Here is a 21,788-nt window from a genome sequence, read left to right as displayed (position 1 = left end):
TAGCTCTTTTTGCATAATTTAACTAATTTCAATGGTTAAAAACTTAATTAAGTAGATTCAAAGTAAAATCAGCTTCAGTAACAAATGTGTTTACCTTTCATCAAAACAGTTGTTTCACATAGTGAAACTACTAGAACCGTGGCTTCAGCAATTTTTTTGACCCAATCCAGACCTCCATTGCTCCACTCCTCTGGTATCCTCACTTTCCCCCAGTCTAGTACACATCACAGGGTTCATCATTAGAATCACACCATTGCATATAGCTTAATTTGTGGCTAGCCCTTTCTACATTGCATTCACCTGTTGAGAACTCCACCCTGGTTAAATCTGACTCTCCAGGTTCTCTGCACCAGGCAAGCAGCTGAATGCAGCTGAAAAGCACACACAAAGCTGCTGTCTGAAACTAAACCTGTGACCCTTGAACTTTTTTTTTTAAGAACAATTAAATTCCAATTTATTCCGCTCCTGGGTGAGGTTCTATGGTCTGGGAGAGGGGGGACAGAGAAGTCGTGCTGACTTCCTGAGGCATAGGGTTTTTATAGTGGGTGAGGAGGGGCAGGGTGTTCTGATTGGTTATGGGGGAGTGGGACGTAGACGGGGCAAGCTGCTATTGGTAGGTAGATTGTTGGGTGGGATTTCCCCAATGCAAGATCTGGCTAGGGTTACACTAACTGGATCCTTCCAGGAGAGCATGTGCTCTTGATCCACTTACTCATTCATTTTTGTTGTTACTGTTTTCTTCTTTTAATTTTTGTGGGTACATGGTAAGAGTGTGTATTTATGGATTACAAGAGATATTTTGATACAAGCATGTCATACATAATAATCACATCAGGATAAATAAAGTGCCATCCCTTAAGGATGTATCCTTTTTGTTTCAAACAATCCAGTAATACTCTTTTAGTTATTTTTCAATAAACAAATTATCTTTTACTATAGTCACCCTGTTTTGCTAGCAAATACTAGGTCTTACTCATTCTTTCTAAATATATTTTGTACCCATTAACCATCCCCGCTTCCTTTCCTCTCCCAACCACCCTTCCCAGCCTGTGGTTACCATCCTTCTACTCCATATCCATGAGTTCAACTGTTTACATTTTTAGCTCCACAGATAAGTGAGAACAGGCAATGTTTGTCTTTCTGTGCCTGGCTCATTGACTTAACATAAAGAACTCTGCTTCCATCCATGTTGTTGCAAATGACAACATCTCATTTTTTTAATGGCTGAATTATACTCCATTGTGTATACATGTACCACTTTTTCTTTATCAATTAGCCTATTGATGGACACATAGGTTGCTTCCAAATCTTGGCTATTGTGAATAGTGCTGCAATAAACTCATTCATTTTTCCTGATATATATTTCATACTACACTCACTTCCCAGGCCTCTAATCTCTCCTTCCTATGCCTTCTCTCATCTAAAGCCCTTGCTTCTTATTTCCCTGAGAAAACGGAAGCAGTCAGAAGAGAATGTCCTCCAGCGCCCACCACTGGAAGCATTCACCTATCTGGAAATGGCCCATGTATTCAAACCTTTCTTTCTGTTATGTGGAGAAATTGTCATGCTGTCACCCAAATTAAAGCATTCATTGCACATACATCCCTTTCTTCCTCACCCAAGGGGATTGCTCCATCAGTTCTTCCTTCCTTCTCCTATGTTATCATTTTCCTCTCTATTATTGGATCATTTCCAAGAGCATACAAATATGCTACTGTTTTTCCCATCTTAAAAAAATAAAACTTTCTTTCCCCCACCTCCTACTTCAGCTAACTCCCTGATTCTTTACTCTCATTTATACAGAAGCTCATTGAAAGAATGGTCTTAGAAGGACAAGTCCCAATCTCTCTTTTCCCATTCTCTCTGGAATCCACTCCAGCCAAGACATCACCCTGTTGGACTACTGATTTAGCTTTTGTAAAGCCACCAAAGACCCAACTTGCTAAATCCAATGGTCAGCTCTCAGTTTTCATTTGTTTGATGTGTCTGCAACATTTGATATATTTAATCACCCCTTCTTCCTTAATATGTTAGGCTTGGCTTTCAGAATCCCTCACTCTGCTTTTTCTCCTTCTGTCTCACAGTAGTTCATTCTCTTCTCTGGTTCTTCCTCATATCCTTGATCTTAAAACGCTTCTTGAACTCTGTCTTAAGAGTATTTCTCATCTCTAGCAACACTCAGTCTCTAAGTCAGAGGTACTTAACCTACATCGCAGGTTAAGACAAACATAAGAAACATTTGGGAGGTTTTTAAAAATGCCAAAGTCTGAGATCCATCACAGACCAACTGCAGAAGAATTTCTAAGGGTGAAGGTGGGTCTCCATTGAGAATCATTACCTTAAATTATCTCATCCAGCCTTGGAGCTTTGAATGCCATCTAAGAGCTGATAACCTCAAATGTATGTCTCATCACAGATCTTGCCCAGACTTGCATATCCAACTGCCCACTTGATTTCTACAGGTGGATGTCTAATAAATACTTCAAACTTCAGATATACCAATTCTACATGTTCTAAACTTGTTTTTACAGTCTTCTCCATGCCAGTAAATGACAACTCCATCCTACAGTCATTCAAGCCAAAAACTCTGAAGTCAACCCGATCATTTTTCTCTCATACCCCAAATCCAATCTGGAAGAAAATCCTGTCATTTCTACCTCCTCCAAAGCAGTTTGAGAACCTGTCACTGCTCAACACCTCTGCTAAGACCATCCTACTCCAAATCCCACCACTTTTCCCTAGACAGATGTACCTCCTGCTCCTTACTTCATCACCCATATATTATTCACTCAGTGAGGCTTTCTCTGACTATGCTATTTAAAATAGCACCCTCTCCTCATCAATGCATGCCTTATCTTCATGCCTGGCTTTATTTTATTCCAATGCATTTATCACAATCTGACACACCATATCTTTCACTTATTTGTGTATTAATTTTGCTTCTCTCTTAAAATACAAGCTCAAGAGAGCTTCCCATCTGAAATAGAACCTTGAACATAAGCCGAGTAGATGCTCAGTAAATATTTACTGAATGAATGATTGAATCTTCTATACCCTAGCAAACAAATCCCTCTGGAAACAAAATTATTTAAATAAGTCAAGAGACAAATAATATGGTCATTTTAAGCAACAAGGGAGAGCTGACCCAAACTGCTATCAGAATGCCACTTTTTTATACTGTCCGCTGGCTTGACAGAACCAATTTTTTTAAAAATCCATTTTGGTGCATAAGTATGCCTCTCCAAAGAAAGTGCTCTGTGTGAGAAGCATGTTATTTCAATATAAATCATGTCTGGATTTTATCTTGCCATGATCTGACTCAATGTCTCGCACTGTTCAGAGCCAAACTGTCTCCTTAGTCGGTCTTTTTGTTTTAGAGCCTCCCTGCCAAGAAAAAAATCGGAGGGCATTTGTGTCTCTTTACTGTGACAATACGCATCTGTGTTACCTGGTAACTTCTCTGCACTGGCTGTTGGTTCAGCTGAACTGTGTGCCCCAGGCAATCCTGCTTCTGTGGTTCCTCTGTGGGAGCTTGACAAGAAAGAGTGGAAAACCAGTGCCTGCATGTGGTGCAAATCAACATTTTCGCTGTGTCCATGAAATCCTCTGTCACGAACATTGGCATCCCAATATGAATTTTTACTACCTGTGCTTATTGGGTATATGACAAAACAGATGCTAGCCAACTAAGAAGATAGATTTTATAAGAAGATAGATTTTAAAAGCCTGTATTATATTCAAGGGTCAATTGATAGCTAATGTTAAAGCTTTTGAGAGTGAACATTTATTCAGAAGCTATCAAAGAGAATTGGCTTCCTGATTTTTAAAGACACACTTTGTGCATATCTGACAGGCAAAGTTATATGGCCCACAGAAACCTATAAATATTATCCTAGGGAAACTGGAATTACTTAAGGCAAAAATACATTAAGCAATGCAGCAACACTGTTAATACAAACACGCCAATTATGAAGTTGTCTCACTCACCCACTACAGGTATTCGACGTTTCTTGCCATGGAAAGAGTTTTGCTCATGGGTGGTGGACAGCATTAAACCGAGGGCCCAAGGAAACAGTCCTAGAAATGATAAAAAATAATAAATAGACTTTCACATATTAGGACATATAAAAAAGAAATTTCTCCTGCAGATGTGAAACCCTGTATAAAAGAAAATGGACAATCAAACAGGATGTAGTGATATGGTTGTGCTCATAAGGTCCTCTGGTCTAATGCCTGTGGGAAGACAGTCAATGAGCTCTCAGCCTGACAGGCGAGTACATCTCATTAAAATCTTAGAAACTTCAGTATCACTTAAAAAGAACAATTAGACTGGCAATCCATTCATCAGCCAAAGAAAATGCAGCTAGTGACACATGAGTTTGAAACCATAGCACCTACGTGCTTAAAGGGACCCTAGAGATGATCCTGTCACACTAATATCAGAGTTACAGGTTTAAAAATATTTTAAAGGTTAAAAAGAAGTTGGCAGCATCAAACCACTTAATGACAGAGTGAGTCTAACTTCCAGTTTGAGAGACGTAAGTCAGTGTCCTCTCTGCTGCACTATGACGCCCCTCACCCTAAACCTAACTCTTCATAGCTCCCCCTTTTATTGTTGTCATCAAACACAGTTGTAGAATTTCATGACAGTCTCAGCCCTAAGCATATATGGCTTTAAATCTAACCATTTCTTTTCTATTGGAAGAAATGTAAAACTTTCATAGTCAAGAAAAAAAAGCACTGAATTATAGATTCCAATTCAACTGCTACAAGATGGCTTTTCAAAGAATTCATGAGAAAGAAAAGCAAGCAACATGGGATACTGGGATAGAATTATAATAGATGTGTGTATGCCCCATGTTTGTGGAAGAGTGCCATCCCAGCAAAACTGACCCTGAAGCATAATTGTAAAGCAAGCTTTATATCCACTACTGTACCATATAAAACTGGGTGCATTTTTATGGGGAGAACTTTTTAGAACAAGGTGAAATAGTGGTTAAAATAGAGTCCAACCACTCTTTTCTTGGGTATCCTAGAATCCAACCAGCCAAGCTTATCAAGGGTTATATTCCATGCCTATAAAATTATATTTTCCTAAAGAAAAGAACTTTCAACCCAGAATTTCATATTCAGCCAAAAAATTTACATTTTCCCAATGCAACAGCTTCTCTGTTCTTAGCTACCTGCCTTCTATTAGACTCCTAGTCCCTTGCTCCTCTGCTTCTATAAAGAGAGCTCTTAGAAGAGTTTTCTCTTTCTTTCTGATACAGTTTAGATATCTGTCCCCTCCAAATCTCATGTTAAAATGTGATCTCCAGTGTTGAAACTGGAGCTTGGTGGGAGCTGTTTGGGTCATAGAAGCTCATCCCTCATAAATGACTTGGTGCCCTCCTTGCAGTAATGAGTGAGTTCCTGCTTTGAGTTCACATGAGATCTGCTTCTTTGAAAACAGTGTGGCACACCTTCCATCTTTCTCTTGCTCCTACTATGCCATGTGATATACCAGTTCCTCCTTTGCATTCCATCATGATTGGAAGTTTCCTGTGACCTCACCAGAAGCTGAGCAGATACTGGCACCATGCTTGCACAGCCTGACAAACTGTGAGCACAGTTAACTTCTTTTCCTTATAAATTACTCAGTCTCAGGTATTCCTTTATAGCAACACAGAACAGACAAACACGCTTTCTGTCTGATTATTTGTAATAGTGACTGGTAGAGATGCCAAAGATAAAATCAAGATGCCTTAGTGAAGATTGGTAGTTCTTAATTCTGGCTACACATTAGAATCAACTGGAGAGCTTTCAAACAAAATGTGGACTCCACTCCTAGATTAACTGGTCTGGAGTAGGGTCCCAGCATCAGGTGGTTTAAAGATCTCCAAATGATTTTGTGTATTATACATATATACATGTGTGTATATATACACACACATATATATAATTTATATATGTATATACATATATAAAATATATATTTTTTACATATATACACATATAAAAATATATATTTTACATATATACACATATATATGTGTGTATATATATAATTATATATATAAAAGATCTCTAAATTATATATATTAATCTAGAACAATGCTATAATCATATATCTATGATTATAGCATTGTTTTATATTAAGGAGATATGAGCAAAGATTATGGAATCATGAAGGGTATGAATTGAATTATGAAATAATAGCATTTTATAGGGAGAAGGTACATGAGAGGGTTTAGGGGCTATAATTTGCTATAGCAGTGGGAAACTGATGCCTAGTAATGTTAAGTCAATAAGGTCTCAGAGCTAGCTAGTGGCAGAGCCAGCATTATGGTCACTTGACCTTGTGAACAAATTAAATAGTAAAGAGTTATCCCATGACATCTGAAAGAGAGAAAGAGACTTTAGAATAGAAATAAAAGAAAGTGACAGCTTTGCTCAGAAAATATAAAACATATGGTATTCAAGAGGTGAACACCATACCACCATTCAAAGAGGGATTATTAGACAAAACCATGATAACTCACAGCAGATTAGTAGAAGCTGTGGGCTGGAAGTGTGATAGCTTAACCATGAGGGGTGAATGTCAGGATAAGAACAAAACGTGACTTGGTTAATATCAAACAGAATCCAGGTCTGGGTGAACTACAGAAATGATACCATAAAATATTTCATACATTCTTCCTATGTAAGCAAGGGATACATTAGATACATTTGCCTCCTGTGTAAGCAAAGGATATATTAGATTCTTGCCATGTGCTTGGCATAGGCTAAATGCTCAGTTCATGACACATGCTGCTTCATTTCACTGATGCCACAATGCAGAATCCATCTGAACTGAGCTTTACAGGTCCATAAATCTGAATGCTTTACTGTCATGCTATATGTATACTGACATTTTCCTGATTTACAATGGAAAAACATTGAAATGTTATACTTTGCACTTACCTAAAGTGAAAGTGAAGAGCACTTTTCAATTCTGAGCATTGAAAGATAGACAGCAAGTAAGAGAGAGAGCGAGAGACAGAGAGAGAAAGAAACAATTTGCAGGGCCAGAAAAACAGCAGCAATGGGCCTCTCCTTGTCTTCTCTTCAATCTAACTTAGAGAGGACGAAATCAGTAACAGAAGAGCTGATGACGTCTTGTCTTGGCCCTGGGAAACTCAAACATTGCTTAGATCCATTCACTTAACTATCGCTCATTTATCCATCTTAAAATTGGGAGTAAAATACCTGATTTATGAGTAAGGCAGGAAGCAGCATGTTCAACAGCATATAGTAATTCTTCATCTAGCACCTTCATGAAAGAGGTAGCACACATAAATTCAGTTTTATGATAAGTCACACCCTTTAAGAGTCATATTTCAGGGCTGGGCGTGGTGGCTCACGCCTGTAATCCCAGCACTTTGGGAGGCTGAGGCGGGTGGATCACGAGGTCAAGAGATCGAGACCATCCTGATCAACATGGTGAAACCCTGTCTCTCCTAAAAATACAAAAAAAATTTAGCCATGCTGGGCATGGTGGCGCATGCCTGTAATCCCAGCTACTCGGGAGGCTGAGGCAGGAGAATTGCCTGAACCCAGAAGGTGGAGATTGCGGTGAGCTGAGATTGCACCATTGCACTCCAGCCTGGGTAACAAGAGCGAAACTCCATCTCAAAAAAAAAAAAAAGAGTCATATTTCAGAAAAATATCATTTTAATTGAATTATTGGTAAAGAATATTAATCCTAATACCCTTTTTAAAAAATATACCAAATATAGTTTAATTTTGTTTCTGAGAAGATGGAATTAAGAGAATGAATAGCAATGTTCTTATGAGTTGTGAAGCTCTGGAAAAATATTAAGGTATGGGAAGTCCCTAGGTTTAATGAGCCCAGATTATAGTATTTATTTGTGTTGATTTGATTCCTGTTTCTGGTATCAGAAAATCCTGCTTCTAACTTGGTTAGTTTTTTTTATATAACTTCTGGCCAGTGAGAGATTCTATATTTCTAATTGAATAAAATGCATGAGCTTTTTAACAGACTTTCATCTTTTCTTTCATTTCAGGCTGTTTGATTGCTTATTCTGGGTTTGTTTCATTCAGAAAATACTGAAAACCTGACCTCTAAATGGGTGAGCTGCCAGTGTTACATGCTTCTCAGGGTGAACATTGAATGTCAATTAATGAAAAACTGGGAAGAAAAATTGAAAATATATCTCCACTTCTATTCTAAAAATTAAGTGTAACTAAATGTATAAAAACTGTCCACTGAGTTCCTGTCATTAGAAATTAAACCCTCACTTTCATTAGCTGGCTTTTCCAAAATGTTATATTTTCATAAACCTTGCGTTGCAAATCCTGGAAGTAAGGTCGGTAAGGTCGGTGAGCTCGTCAAAGTGCTTAGACTACTGATCAAGGCAAAGCAGCTTTACAAATAAAGAAGCAGGAAAAAAAAACACAATTAATTAACTTGCTAATTGTTTTCCTTAATGTGAACACCAGCTAGTGGAGATATATTCCTGGTGGTAAATGAAGCTCTCTGCAGTCCTGGCAAGGTTTGTGTGACACAATCTTGCAGCAGGCAGAGGCAGGGGGTCCCCAAGATGCAAACACAGCATGGTTAGCCCCCTCAGTTTTTTTTTACTTCCTAGAAGCTGTGAGTGAACTTGTTCTCCTAAAATTTGAGAATGAGACACAGAGGTAATGTTCAAACTTCTTTCACATTCTATCTCTCCTAAGTCTTTTAAAGTCTATTGGTCCCACCCAGATTGATCCTATGAGAGCTTTCTTCCTTTCATCTATTCCTATGATACCTTTACCTTTGCCAAGGTGATGAAGTTTACTTTTCTATACTTGTCTTACCTTTCCCAGACCCCCTAGTCTCACTCTGCTAACAATTTTTGACCACAAATAGGTGCAGTATCTCTTCTGAATCAAATTTGGGGAGCTGAGTGGTTTTCTTTCCCCAAATGGAAAAATGCATCATATAAAGATTCCAAAACATAGAGGACCTTCTCAGGATAACTGAATAAAAATGGAGAAGAATGGACTTCTGCTGGCAGAAAGGAATTTGCAAGTGCTTGGAGACATGACTCAGGACTCACTGTTATTAATCCCTGGTCCTGGCATGTAGGTGACACTCAGTGCATGCTGTTTTTAATGGCAAATTTAAAATGACACATTGGTGATGCTGCTGTTACTATTCTTGATGCTATGAGCAAATGGTTTTTGATTGCTACTGAGTTTTCATAGCAGTTCTTGAATCTGCAACAACCTGAGGTTAGGGTTAGAGGCTTGCAGAGACATCAGTACTGAAGGAGTGGTAATCAGTGTTTCGTTCAAATCCCCATACTTAGAAAGTCAATGTGGATTGTAATTGATCAATTTCGGGGGTGACAGGGGCAGATATTCAACACCTAAAGCTTGGCAAAACTACAATGATAGTAATCTAGTGACTAGAAAAGGATGTCATACTATAGATGAAAACTCCAACCAGTTAAGACAAATGATCTTTCCAGGAAAAAAATGCTGGGATTGTTTCACATTCATTCCTATGAGTTTCCTCTAAGATACAGAAAACTATATACACACACACACACACACACACACACACATATACACATACACGCATATACACATATACATATATATACACATACATGCATATCCATATATCCATATACATATATATACACATACACCATATACATATATACACATACACACATATACATATATACACACACACACACACATGCACATACACACACATATACATACAATTCCCTAGGTTCAAATTCCAGCTCCTTCTCTTCCTATCAATATTTGCAGCCATGTTACCTTAGTCACATATTTAATTTCACGTATCCTTGGCTTCCTCAAATATACCACGGGGATAAGAACTACTTCAGAGGACAGTTATGTAAACATAGCTGGCATAAACTCAGTTGACTTAGGGTGCTGATGACATGGCAGAGAAGCCTGGTTAAGAGCTTTGATTTTGTAGCCAGATTGACTATGGGTGAATCTCAGCCTATTGCTACCAGTGGAGCAAGTTCCTTAATTTGTATGTGCTTCAGGATTCCCATTTACGAAATGCAGATATTAATATTACCTACCTTGCTGAGTTGTTATGAGAATTACATGATTTAATGTATGTAAAACTTACCTCCCTGCCTAGCACAAAATAAACAGTAAATAAGGTAACTGAGCCCTGGCCAGAGATGGGTTAAGTCCTCATGACCCTGGCTGATGTCACCATTCCTTATGGTTGCCTTATCAATTTCCTGGTGCTTCTTGAAATGCCTGTGCTTGCTGAAAGTAGAGAGTGGGGGTTGATTATTGCTTGACTCAATATGGCCTTTGTTGAGATGCCTAGAGGCTAAGAAGATCTAGAATATGAAAATCCAGAATTTAAAACTCAAGCCCCAGGAAATCACAGTGTTTACGACTAAGCAGTGAGCAGGAAAATCAGAGATGTTTCTGGTTCCAAATACATTTTCACCTCTGGATATAGTCAGCCTCTATTCCCTCGGTGGCTTCACTTTGGAGGTGTGAAAATCCACACGTGTCCTGCATAGAGAATAAGTAACCAGAAAGAATGCTAGGGACAATCCAGCCTGGGTAGATTTTACCTACCTTTTAACAGGTAGATAGCTACACCGTGACTTCAAAATCTATGCTACTTACACAAAAAGCTACATTTCATGTTCATATATTATGCTACAAATGTATGTACCCTGAACTGAAAATGCATTTATGAAAATTTGGGCTTAGCATTGCCTAGTAAAAATCTGTGTTTTGACAAAATTATGTATTAAAATTTACGTGTGCTGGTTATATTTAAGGGAGAATTCCTTCCTCAGGGTATACTCAGATGTCAACGAGATATTAACTAAGCACTTTGGGAGGCCAAGGCGGGTGGATCACGAGGTCAAGAGATCAAGAGCATCCTGGTCAACATGGTGAAACTCCGTCTTTACTAAAAGTACAAAAAATTAGCTGGGCACGGTGGTGCACGCCTGTAATCCTGGCTACTCAGGAGGCTGAGGCAGGAGAATTGCCTGAACCCAGGAGGTGGAGGTTGTGGTGAGCGGAGATCGTACCATTGCACTCCAGCCTGGGTAACAAGAGCGAAACTCTGTCTCAAAAAAAAAAAAAAATTAACTAAATATTGTCTACAAATATCTGTATGGAAGACAAATGCCCAGGAACTTACTGGGAACAGTGTCCATGAAAACATTTGACAGGCTCACAAATAATGAAATTGATCATGCAGAATTCTTGGCAGCAGTGTTACTTCTCTTCCCAGTGTGGCAACCATAACTCATACTCTTTCTTCTCTCCCCGTCAAGAAACCACTTCAGAAGGTTAGTTGGTGAGAGTGACATCATGGCACTAAACTTATCTGCATTACAACTAAAAGTTGTTTGCAAACGTCAGGACTTTATTTCTAGTAGCAATAAATTATCTACCTCACGACCGATTGAGACATGCCCATGTATAAATAATGTGGTTTAGAAGTCCCATCTGGTCTGATCCTTTCCACTTGCAGTCAATAAAAGAGATGCTCAGACAGCATAAATAAATTATTCGAGGTCACACAGCAGCAGCATTGCCACCCACTTGAAGTCAAGGCTGTTGACTTGAATCCAGTGTTCCTTTTACACAACACATCACATTTCTTTCTGAAGAGACCTAACATGTTATTCAAGTGAATAACAATTTAGTAGTGCTGGATGTGACTCACTTTTCCTCCAAGACATACACTATCTTCCCACTGGGAAGAGTCATCTATTTTCCATACAGATGCTAGACCATTTTTAAACAGGTAGACAGCTACACTGTTAATTCAAAATATATGCTACTTATGCAAAAAACCTATATTTCATGATCACACACTACCCTTCAAATGTACGTACCCTGGACTGAAAACACATTTATTAAAAAATTGGGCTTAGCAGTGCTTAGACAAAATTTGTGTTTTTAAAAAATTATTTATTATAGCAGAGAATCTTTAATTCCAATGACAAGACTGCCTGAAACAATGTTTAATATTCATTCACTTTTATTCAGGTGGAAAACTGACATCAGAACAGGCCTATTTTTATAAAAGACATTCTAGTTTTTCCAAAGGCAAGTTACTTTTTCAAGTATTTAAAAATATGCCCAAAAGTATAGCCTCAACTTGTGATACCAAGTGATAACTTTTTATTAGCTACTATATCCAATAAATGGATTTTGCAAATGTTGTGATAATGCAGCAGCCTGAGAGTCAGGAGGCTCTGCTAACAAGGATAGACAGCTCTCAGGCCCTGCCATGTATCCTAGAGGTGGGTCACAAGAGAAATGAAGAAATTTCCTCCTGAGTGAACAGACAGCCATTTATTTGCTCAATATTCAGGCTGCAGATGTTGGAAAAGGTCAGCCTTCAGAAGGAACAAGGAAATAACCACTGCATCTTGACCCAGGCTGACTGCCAGGAGAGTCATGATTTGGTAACGGATGAAAAAAACCATCCCCACACAAAAAGCTGTATAGACAAGGGCAGATTCTGGCAAATCTCTTTGCCTGTCTGTCTTAGAGCCCCAGACACAATGCAAGCAGTGAATTGAGTGTCACTGTGCCCATGGGTCAGGGCAATCTTTGCCCAGGCTCTGTGCAGCCTATTTGCTGGTCTGTCTGTGAATCCTTTATACCAGGCCTGGCTTAACTGAGCAGCTGTATATCTGGGCTGCTTTCCCAGCAGCAAAGAAAAGCATGTGGTTAGGAGCTATGTTACGGGTTGAGAAGGGGTAAAAAGTAACACAAAAACAAACAAGCCTGAACTATCAGGAAATGAAGAACAACATGGAAGTGTGTACTGAGATCGCACCAAGGACAAGACCTCTATAATGCCAAGCTCACTTGTGTTGTCTCTGCCGTGGGAAGAGGGCTTCTGGGTCTACAGAATGCAAAGGTCTGAAAACAGTGCTGCCAACCTGGAAGATTAGCTGGTGAACAGCGGGGCAAGGGAGAGAGGCATTCGAGGAGCTCTGATGGTACCTTCCCTCCCAAGCAGGGGTAGGGCTCATGATGGGATGGGTCATTCCCAGCAGAGGGAGTTAAGCCTGGGAAAAGAATGCAGCCACCCTCCAGAAATCAGCAAGAGTAAGGACCTCCTCTTGACCATCTTGGCTCCCATAAAAGAGGGGATTCCTTGCTCTTTCATACAATAAAGTGTGGCGTACTAACAGGAAACATCACGGCTTAGGAAAAAGAGAAACTTGCTAAAATATGCCATTTTATTTTACTAAATTTTCACCCACTTTTATTAGAGTGTTTTTGAATCAGCACAGTAGAATCATCTAGACCTAGCGGGGGAGTTCTCCCTCAGGCTTCATCAACCTGAATCAACTATGATGACATCAGTTCAACAAATAAGCAACTTTCATTGAGATGAGAAGTTTTAATATCCTGAACACAGCAATATTTCTCCCTGACATCACATATCATATAATGCGGCTACAAGTAGAATCCTAGAGGGTTGTGTTTTTGCTTTGGTGCGGTAGAGGTTATTTTATTATTGGAACTGTGTGAAATAATTTGATGTTTGCATGGAAGAATGAGTCTTCAGGAATATAAAATTATAAGAAAAATGAATAGAGCCTACATGTGTTTGAAGCTGAGGCGGTTGTTGACTTGCCTTACAAGCTATGAAACATTATTATAAAGTTTCTTTAATCAGACCAGCACAAGAGCAAACAAATCAATAGAGAATCCATACAAAGATTTGAGTATCTATGGAAAACTGACATGTGACAAATATGGTATTTTAATTGATAGGAGAAAGGATGGCTTATTTAGTCTTTTCTCCCTTTGTTAAATTTTATTTAATTAAAATGTAATAAAGTTTAATAAATTTTACTGTCACCATTGACTAGCTATTTGAAGGAAAGGAAATTGAACTTCATCCTATATAGAATACAAAAATAAATTCCAGATAAATTAAAATTTTAATATTAAAAATTTTTAAACAAAACTGGAGTTCTTAAGTAAAAGAACTTAAGAATCTCTAAAGCTATAAAAACAAAAGGCAGTTTGGATTATAAAAGGAAGTTTAAGAAAATCATTTAGTTAAATGATTCCACAAATAATGTCAAAAGACAAATGACAGACTGGAAAAAATATTTGCAAACCACATGAAAGATTGAGAGTTAAATTCTAGAATACGTAAATTGGTAAGAAAAAAATAGAAATAAATGGTAAAATGGGCAAGGAATGTGATTTAATTCTCAAAATACAATTCACAGAAGAGAGGCTAAATGATAAATAAATAAAAACATGCTCAACTTCCCATGAGTAGTCTGGGAAATGGATATTAAAGGTACAATGAGATGCCATATTTCATCCATTTGATCAGCATTAACTACAAAGAATTCTAATGACCTGTGCTGATCAGGACAAAGGAAAAATTTATCTCACATGCTGCTGATGGGAAAGTGGATATTGTAGCTCTTGATATGAAGGGATGTCAATGTTATCCTGTTGATGAGAAAAAGCAAGTTATAAATTAATACACTGAGGTAGTTAATTTTGTGGGTCAACTTTGCCAGCCTGTGGTTTCCAGATATTTGTTCAAACATCAGTCTCAATGTTGCTGTGAAAGTATTTTTAGAATTGATTTTCATTTAAATAAGTAGATTTTTTAATAAAGCAGATTACCCTTCATAATGTGGGTGGGCTTCATCCAATCAGTCAAAGTCCTTAAGTTCTTAAGGGAAAAAAGCTGAGATTCCCCAGAAACAGAAGGAATTCTACCTCCAGACTGCTGTCAGATTCATGACTGCAGCTCTTCCCTTGGCCTCCAGCCTGCCAGCCTACTCTGCACATTTTGGACTTGACAGCCCCCATAGTCATGCCAGTCAATTTCTTAAAATAAACCATGTTCTCTCTCTAAATATCTATGTACAGTCTATGCTTCTGTTTTTCCAGAGAACCCTAATACATGCATATAATATTTCCAGTGCTACAGACAAACAAAAGCCCTATGCGTGTGTATTTATATTTGTATAGGTCTGTACAAATATGGAAAAAATTCAGGAAGAATTTGTCCCAAGCTATAAATAGTGTGTGTTCGTGTGTGTGTGTGTGTGTGTGTGTGTGTACAGAGGAAGTGGATAATGAAAAAAATCTAGAGTAAATTAGAAATACTATAAAAGAAAGTACAATAAAATTATAAGTATACAAAATTACATAAAAATAAATACATAAATACACCAAATTTTAAAGGGATCAACTGAGACAAGATGCTGAAGGGTCTTTCATACCAGGCTAAAGAACTCATCCTGTGCAAAATGGACAGTTACAAAAGATATAAGATACACAAGAACAATTTTAAGAGATTTTGTCAAGATAAGCTCATTTTATGGAACAATAAGGGTATAGTGTTTAGAAGCCTAGGCTTTGACATCAGGTGTATCTGGGCTCAAATCCCAGCTCTGCCACTTGATTGTGACCTTGTATCTAAGTTTCAGTTGCCTTCTCCATAAAGTGGGAATAATAATAATGCCTACTTTACAAGGTGGTTGTGAGTACTCAATAATCATGTGTAGAAAGCTCTTAATATACTATATGTAGGCACAAGGTAAAACATTGCATTTATTCCGACTGTCATTTTATTGTTATTAAAGACAAGAGGCAGTGAGATTACTAAAGGACTACTGAGAGTCAAAGAAAAATGTGCAGAGCAGTTAAGTAGCTGGCATAGTTCATATGACCAGAACATAGCACAAGGAAAGCAGTGTGTGTAGTTCATATGACCAGAACATAGCACAAGGAAAGCATCTGCTTAGAGGGAAGAGGTCATGGTAGTAGAAATGATACAGGGAAGAATCTCAGAGTTAAAATCTACAAGATTACTTCAATATCAAAGGTGGCTCTGAAGTTTCTGGTTTAGATAGTGTCTAAGTCCATTTGTGATGCACTAACAGAATAGCACAAACTAGGTAACTTATTAGGAACAGAAATTTATTTATCTCAGCTCTGGAGGCTGGCAAGTCTAAATCAAGGTGTCAGCATCTGGTGTCTGGAGAGGGCCTTCTGCTGCTTCCTCACATGGAAGAAGAGATGGAAAGGCAAGAGAAGATGAGCTGTATCCTCATATGCCAGAAAAGCAAAAGAGCAAAAGATCAAAAGATCGAGCCAGCCTGAATGCTGCATGAGGCCTCTTTTGAAAGGGCCTTAATCTCATTAAATACGGAAAAGCCCACATAGCCTAATCAGCTTTTAAAAGTTTTACCTCTAAATACTGTTACAATGGAAACACTGAATTTTGGAGGAGACACATTCAAACCAGCAGGTAGAGATGCCACTAATGGCGGAGGAGCAATTCTGGGAGAGGAATTAAGATTGGGACTTTGGTTTGGGGTGTAACAATTGTTAATATGCACTGAATGCTTATCTCTTACTACTCTCATAATGACCCTATGAAATTGTTGCAATTACTTCCCCAATTCACAGATGAGGAAATTGAAGAACAGCGACATGAATCAATATGTCCAGAATCGCAGAGCTAACAGGGTCAAAATGACTGGAACGAGGTTATAAATAGATGAAGAAAATTTCAGAATGAAAGCTAATGTCAAAGTATTAAGGGTCACCACAAATCTGGAAACATGAAACTGAAAAGAGATGTTGAATCTACTAATTTGAAGATAACCTCATCCTTGTTAAGGTCTGACTTCAATGGCTTTAAGAGCAAAGAATACAGAAGAAGAAATGGTAAATATTTTTTCAAGGAACGCGGCCTTGAAGGAAAGAAGAAAAACAAAGCAGTTAGAATATCTTGCCTCTGCTTGAACCTCTACAAAACTTTCTTACTTCTCTCAGAACAAAATAAAATCCTTACCTTGGCCTCACCTACCATTTGATTTCATTGTCCACCACTCTCCCCATTGGGAATTTTGTTCTCCAGTAATTTAACATTGGATGTTTACAATAACTTCTTGTCTACTACTTTCTATTACTGGTTTCAATCTGTTTGGATAAAGTATGAGTTATGACAAAATTTCCCTGTATCTTAAACTATAATCTGAAAATATAACTCCGAGAGACCTGTGGCTCCAAAGAGAGAGATAAACACTATCATTTGTCAACAACAAAATGTGTTTGGTCAACATTAGTTATGAATATTTGTGAATCATCTCAAATACTCAAGTGTCTCAGTCTGAACACTTTGATACACATTGATCTCTCTAATATTTGACCTCTAATTCTTTATTTTAAAATTTAACTTAGAAATTAACAATAAACATATTTATAATCTATGTACTGAAAGTACACTGAAACAGAGGTTCACGTTTATTCATGTTTTTCTTTAATTCCTGGGCAAAACACAGCTTGTTATGGGTTAAAAAAAGTTAGGCAAAGATAAACTAGTTGTAAAATGCCAACCAACTCCTTGGGAACCACTGAACGTATTAGGCTGCTCTGAATTCACCTAAATGCATCTCAGTACCCAGATTCAGATGTGTAGTCTAACATGTTAATCCTATTCATAATGAATTTAGAGGTTTCATCTTCACCACATTGACCAGTTAAGAACCAAAGTCTGTGACTGGTCCCAGATTTCTACTTGTATTAGGTATCTATTGCTGTCATAACAAATTGTCACAAATTTGGCAGCTTTTAAAAACACAATTTGTTATCTCATAGTTCTGCACGTCAGAAGTCTTGGTGGCTCAACTGGTTTCTCTGCTCTGAGGCTCACAAGAAGGAAATCCATGTATCAGCTGGCCTGGAGGCTCTGGGGGAAGAATCCATTTCCAGGTTCATTCCTGCTGTTGAAAGAATTTAGTTTCTTGTAGTTGCAGGTCTGAGGTCCCAATTCCTTGCTGATGGCCAGTGGGGAGCTTCTCTCAGACTCTTAAAGACACCTGCATCCTCATCCTGTTGGTCCCTCCATCATGGAGCCAACAACATTGAGTCAAGTATGTCTGAAGCTTAGAATTTCTCTGACTTCCTTTTCTGCCACATCTCTCTAACCCAAGTTGGAGAAAGTTCACCACTTTCAAAAGTTCATAGGATTAGATTGGCTCTACAAAGAGAATCCAGGATAATCCCTCCATTTCAAGGCAAGCGACTCTAATTACATCTGCAAAATCCTCTCTACCATGTAATGTCACATGTTCACTGCTCCCAGGAGTCAGGGTATGGACATCTTTGGAGTTCATTCTGCCTATCTCACTGCTTATAGCTCAGAAAACCACTACCATAAAGCCACAGTGTTTGTGCATTTTATCATTCAATCTAAGTTAACTTGAAACTTTATGAAGTCTACCTTTCTTGATGCAGATCTCCTGCCTGTGTTACTAGACAGGATATAAGCCACCAGGAACTCTCAAGAGTCAGGATCTGGCCAGGTATAGTGGCTCAAACCTGTAATCCCAGCACTTTGGGAGGCTAGGGTGAGCAGACTGCTTGAACCCAGGAGTTTGAGACCAGCCTGGGCAACATGGTGAAACCCCATCTCTACAAAAATTAGCCGGTCATGATGGTGTGTGCTTGTAGTTTCAGTTACTCAGGAGGCTGAGGTGGGAGGATCACTGGAGCCTGGGAGGAGGAGGCTGCAGTGAACTATGATCCTCCACAGCACTCCAGCCTGTGTGACAGAGTGGGATTCCATCTCAAAAATGATCAAGCTCGGTGGGGGGAAGGACATCCACCATTGCGAAGGCAGCTCTAATCTCACCTGTGTAAACAAAAGCCAGAGGAAGCCTACACAGCAGCCAGGCTGAGTCCAAGGCAGCCCAGCAGCACACAGACCAGAGACAGGCTGCCTCCTCAAGTGGCTTCCTGACCCCTGAATAACCAAACAAAGTCCTCATAGAGGAGAGCTCTGGCTGACACCTGGCAGGTATCCTTCTGGGACAAAGCAACCAGAGGAAAGATCAAGCAGCAATCCTCCCTCCTCCACAGTCCCTGTGGGTGATTCCCAGGCAAGCAAGGTCTGGAGTGGACCTCTGGCAGTCCTACAGCAAAGGAGTTGACTGTTAGAAAGAAAACTAAAAAAAAAAAAAAAAAAAAAAAAAGAAGAAGAAGAAGAAGAAGAAGAAATAGCTTCAACATCAACAGAAAGGACATCCACTCAGAGACCCCATCCCAAATCACCAACTTCAAAGATCAAAGGTAGATAAATCGACAAAGATGGGAAGAAACAAACGCAAAAAGGATGAAATCATCAAGAACAGAATGCCTCTCCTGCTCCAAGGGATCACAACTCTTCACCAGCAAGGGAACAAAATAGGATGGAGAATGAGTTTGACAAATTGTCATAAGGAGGCTTCAGAAGGTGGATAATTATAAACTTCTCTGAGGTAAAGGAACAGTTCTAATCTAATGCAAAGAAACTAAAAACCTTGAAAAGGTTCACAAAATGCTAACTAGAATAACCAGCTTAGAGAAAAACATAAATGACTTGATGGAGCTGAAAAACACAGCAAGAGAACTTCATGAAGCATACACAAGTCTCAATAACCGAATCAATCAAGCAGAAGAAAGGATATCAGAGATTGAAGATCAACTCAATGAAATAAAATTAGAAGGCAAGATTGGAGAAAAAAGAGTAAAAAGAATGAACAAAGCCTTCTCCAAGCAATATTGGATTAGATGAAAAGACAAAATTTATGCTTGACTGATGTACCTGAATGTGATGGGGAGAATGAATCCAAGCTGTAAAACACTCTTCAGGATATTACCCGGGAGAACTTCCCCAATCCAGCAAGTCTGGCCAACATTCAAATCCAGGAAATACAGAGGACACCACAAAGACACTCCTGAACAAGAGCAATCCCAAGGCACATAACTATCAGATTCATCAGGGTTGATATGAAGGAAAAAATTACTAAGGGAAGCCAGAAAGAAAGGTTGGGTCACCCAAAAAGGGAAGTCCATCAGACTCACAGTGGATCTCTTGGCATAAACCCTACAAGCCAGAAGAGAATGAGGGCCAATATTCAACATTCTTAAAGGAAAGAACTTTCAATCCAGAATTTCATATCCAGCCAAACTAAGCTTCAAAAGTGAAGGAGAAATAAAATCCTTTACAGACAAGCAAATGCTGAGAGATTTTGTTGCCACCAGACCTGCCTTACAAGAGCTCCTGAAGGAAGCACTAAACATGGAAAGGAACAACCAGTACCAGCCACGCAAAAACGTACCAAATGGCAAAGACCAATGATGCAATGAAGAAACTGCATCAACTAATGGACAAAACAACCAGCCAGTAAAAAAATGGCAGGATCAAAGTCACACATAACCATATTAACATAAAGTGTAAATGGCCTAAATGCTCCAATCAAAAGACACAGACTGGCAAACTGGATAAAAAGTCAAGACCCATTGGTGTGCTGTGTTCAGGAGACCCATCTCACATGCAAAGAAATACATAGACTCAAAATAAAAGGATGGAAGAAAATTTATCAAGCAAATGGAGAGCCAAAAAAAAAAAAAAAAAAAACCACTAGGGGTTGCAATCCTAGTTTCTTATAAAACAGACTTTAAGCCAAGAAAGATCAAAAGAGACAAAGAAGGACATTATATTATGGGAAAAGGATCAATGTAACAAGAAGAGCTAACTATCCTAAATATATACACACCCAATACAGGAGCACCCAGATACATAAAGCAAGTTCTTAATGACCTACAAAGAGACTTAGACTCCTGCACAATAATAGTGAAAGACTTTAACACTCCACTGTCAATATCAGACAGATCAATGAGACAGAAAATCGCCAGGGATAGCAAGAACTTGAAGGCAGATCCAGACTAAGCAGACCTAATAGACATCTACAGAACTCTCCATCCCAAATCCACAGACTATACATTCTTCTCAGCACCATGTTGCACTTACTCTAAAAGTTACCACATAATTGGAAGTAAATCACTCCTCAGCAAAAGTAAAATAATGAAAATCATAATAAACAGTCTCTCAGGCCACAGTGCAATCAAATAAGAACTCAGGATTAAGAAACTCACTCAAAACCACACAACTACATGGAAACTAAACAACTTGCTCCTGAATGATGACTGGATAACCAATGAAATGAAGGCAAAAATAAAGATGTTCTTCAAAACCAATGAGAACAAAGGAACAACATACCAGAATCTATGGGACACATTTGAAGCAGTGTCTAGAGGGAAATTTACAGCAATAAATGCCCATATGAGAAGTGAGGAAAGATCTAAAACTGACAACTATCATCAAAATTGAAAGAGCTAGAGGAGCAAGATAAAAAAAAAAACTCAAAAGCTAGCAGAAGATAAGAAATAACTAAGATCAGAGTAGAATTGAAGGAGATCGATACACAAAAACCCTTTAAGAAATCAATAAATCCAGGAGATGGTTTTTTGAAAAGATCAACAAAATAAACTGCTACCCAGACTAATAAAAAAGAAAAGAGAAAAGAATCAAATAGATACAATATAAAACGATAAAGAGGATATCACCACTGATTCCAAAGAAATAAAAACTACCATCAGAGATTACTATGAACAACTCTATGCACATAAATGAGTAAACCTGGAAGAAATGGATAAATTCCTGGACACTGGCACCCTCCAAAGACTAAACCAGGAACAAGTCAAAAACCTGAATAGACCAATAACAAGGGCTGAAGTTGAGGCAGCAATTAATAGCCTATCAACCAAAAAAAATGCCCAGATCCAGTTGGGTTCACAGATGAATTATACCAGACCACTCCTTCTGAAACTATTCCAAACAAAACAAAAAGAGGGAATCCTCCCTAACTCATTTTATGAGACCAACATCA

General features: G+C 38.5%; 1 protein-coding gene across 1 annotated transcript in view; it reads right to left on the bottom strand.

Annotated features, from left to right (window-relative positions):
- The window catches only part of KIAA1217 (KIAA1217 ortholog), an 820,488-nt gene that overhangs the window by 649,991 nt on the left and 148,709 nt on the right, over positions 1–21,788 (bottom strand). The window contains exon 2 of the mRNA XM_009000044.5: positions 3,988–4,077. The gene's annotated coding sequence lies outside the window, so the exon portion shown is untranslated. The remainder of the gene's footprint in view (positions 1–3,987; positions 4,078–21,788) is intronic.

This window comes from Callithrix jacchus, chromosome 7, assembly GCF_049354715.1.
Source record: "Callithrix jacchus isolate 240 chromosome 7, calJac240_pri, whole genome shotgun sequence".
Lineage (NCBI taxonomy): Eukaryota > Metazoa > Chordata > Mammalia > Primates > Cebidae > Callithrix > Callithrix jacchus.
This window is presented reverse-complemented; position numbering and strand designations above follow the sequence as displayed.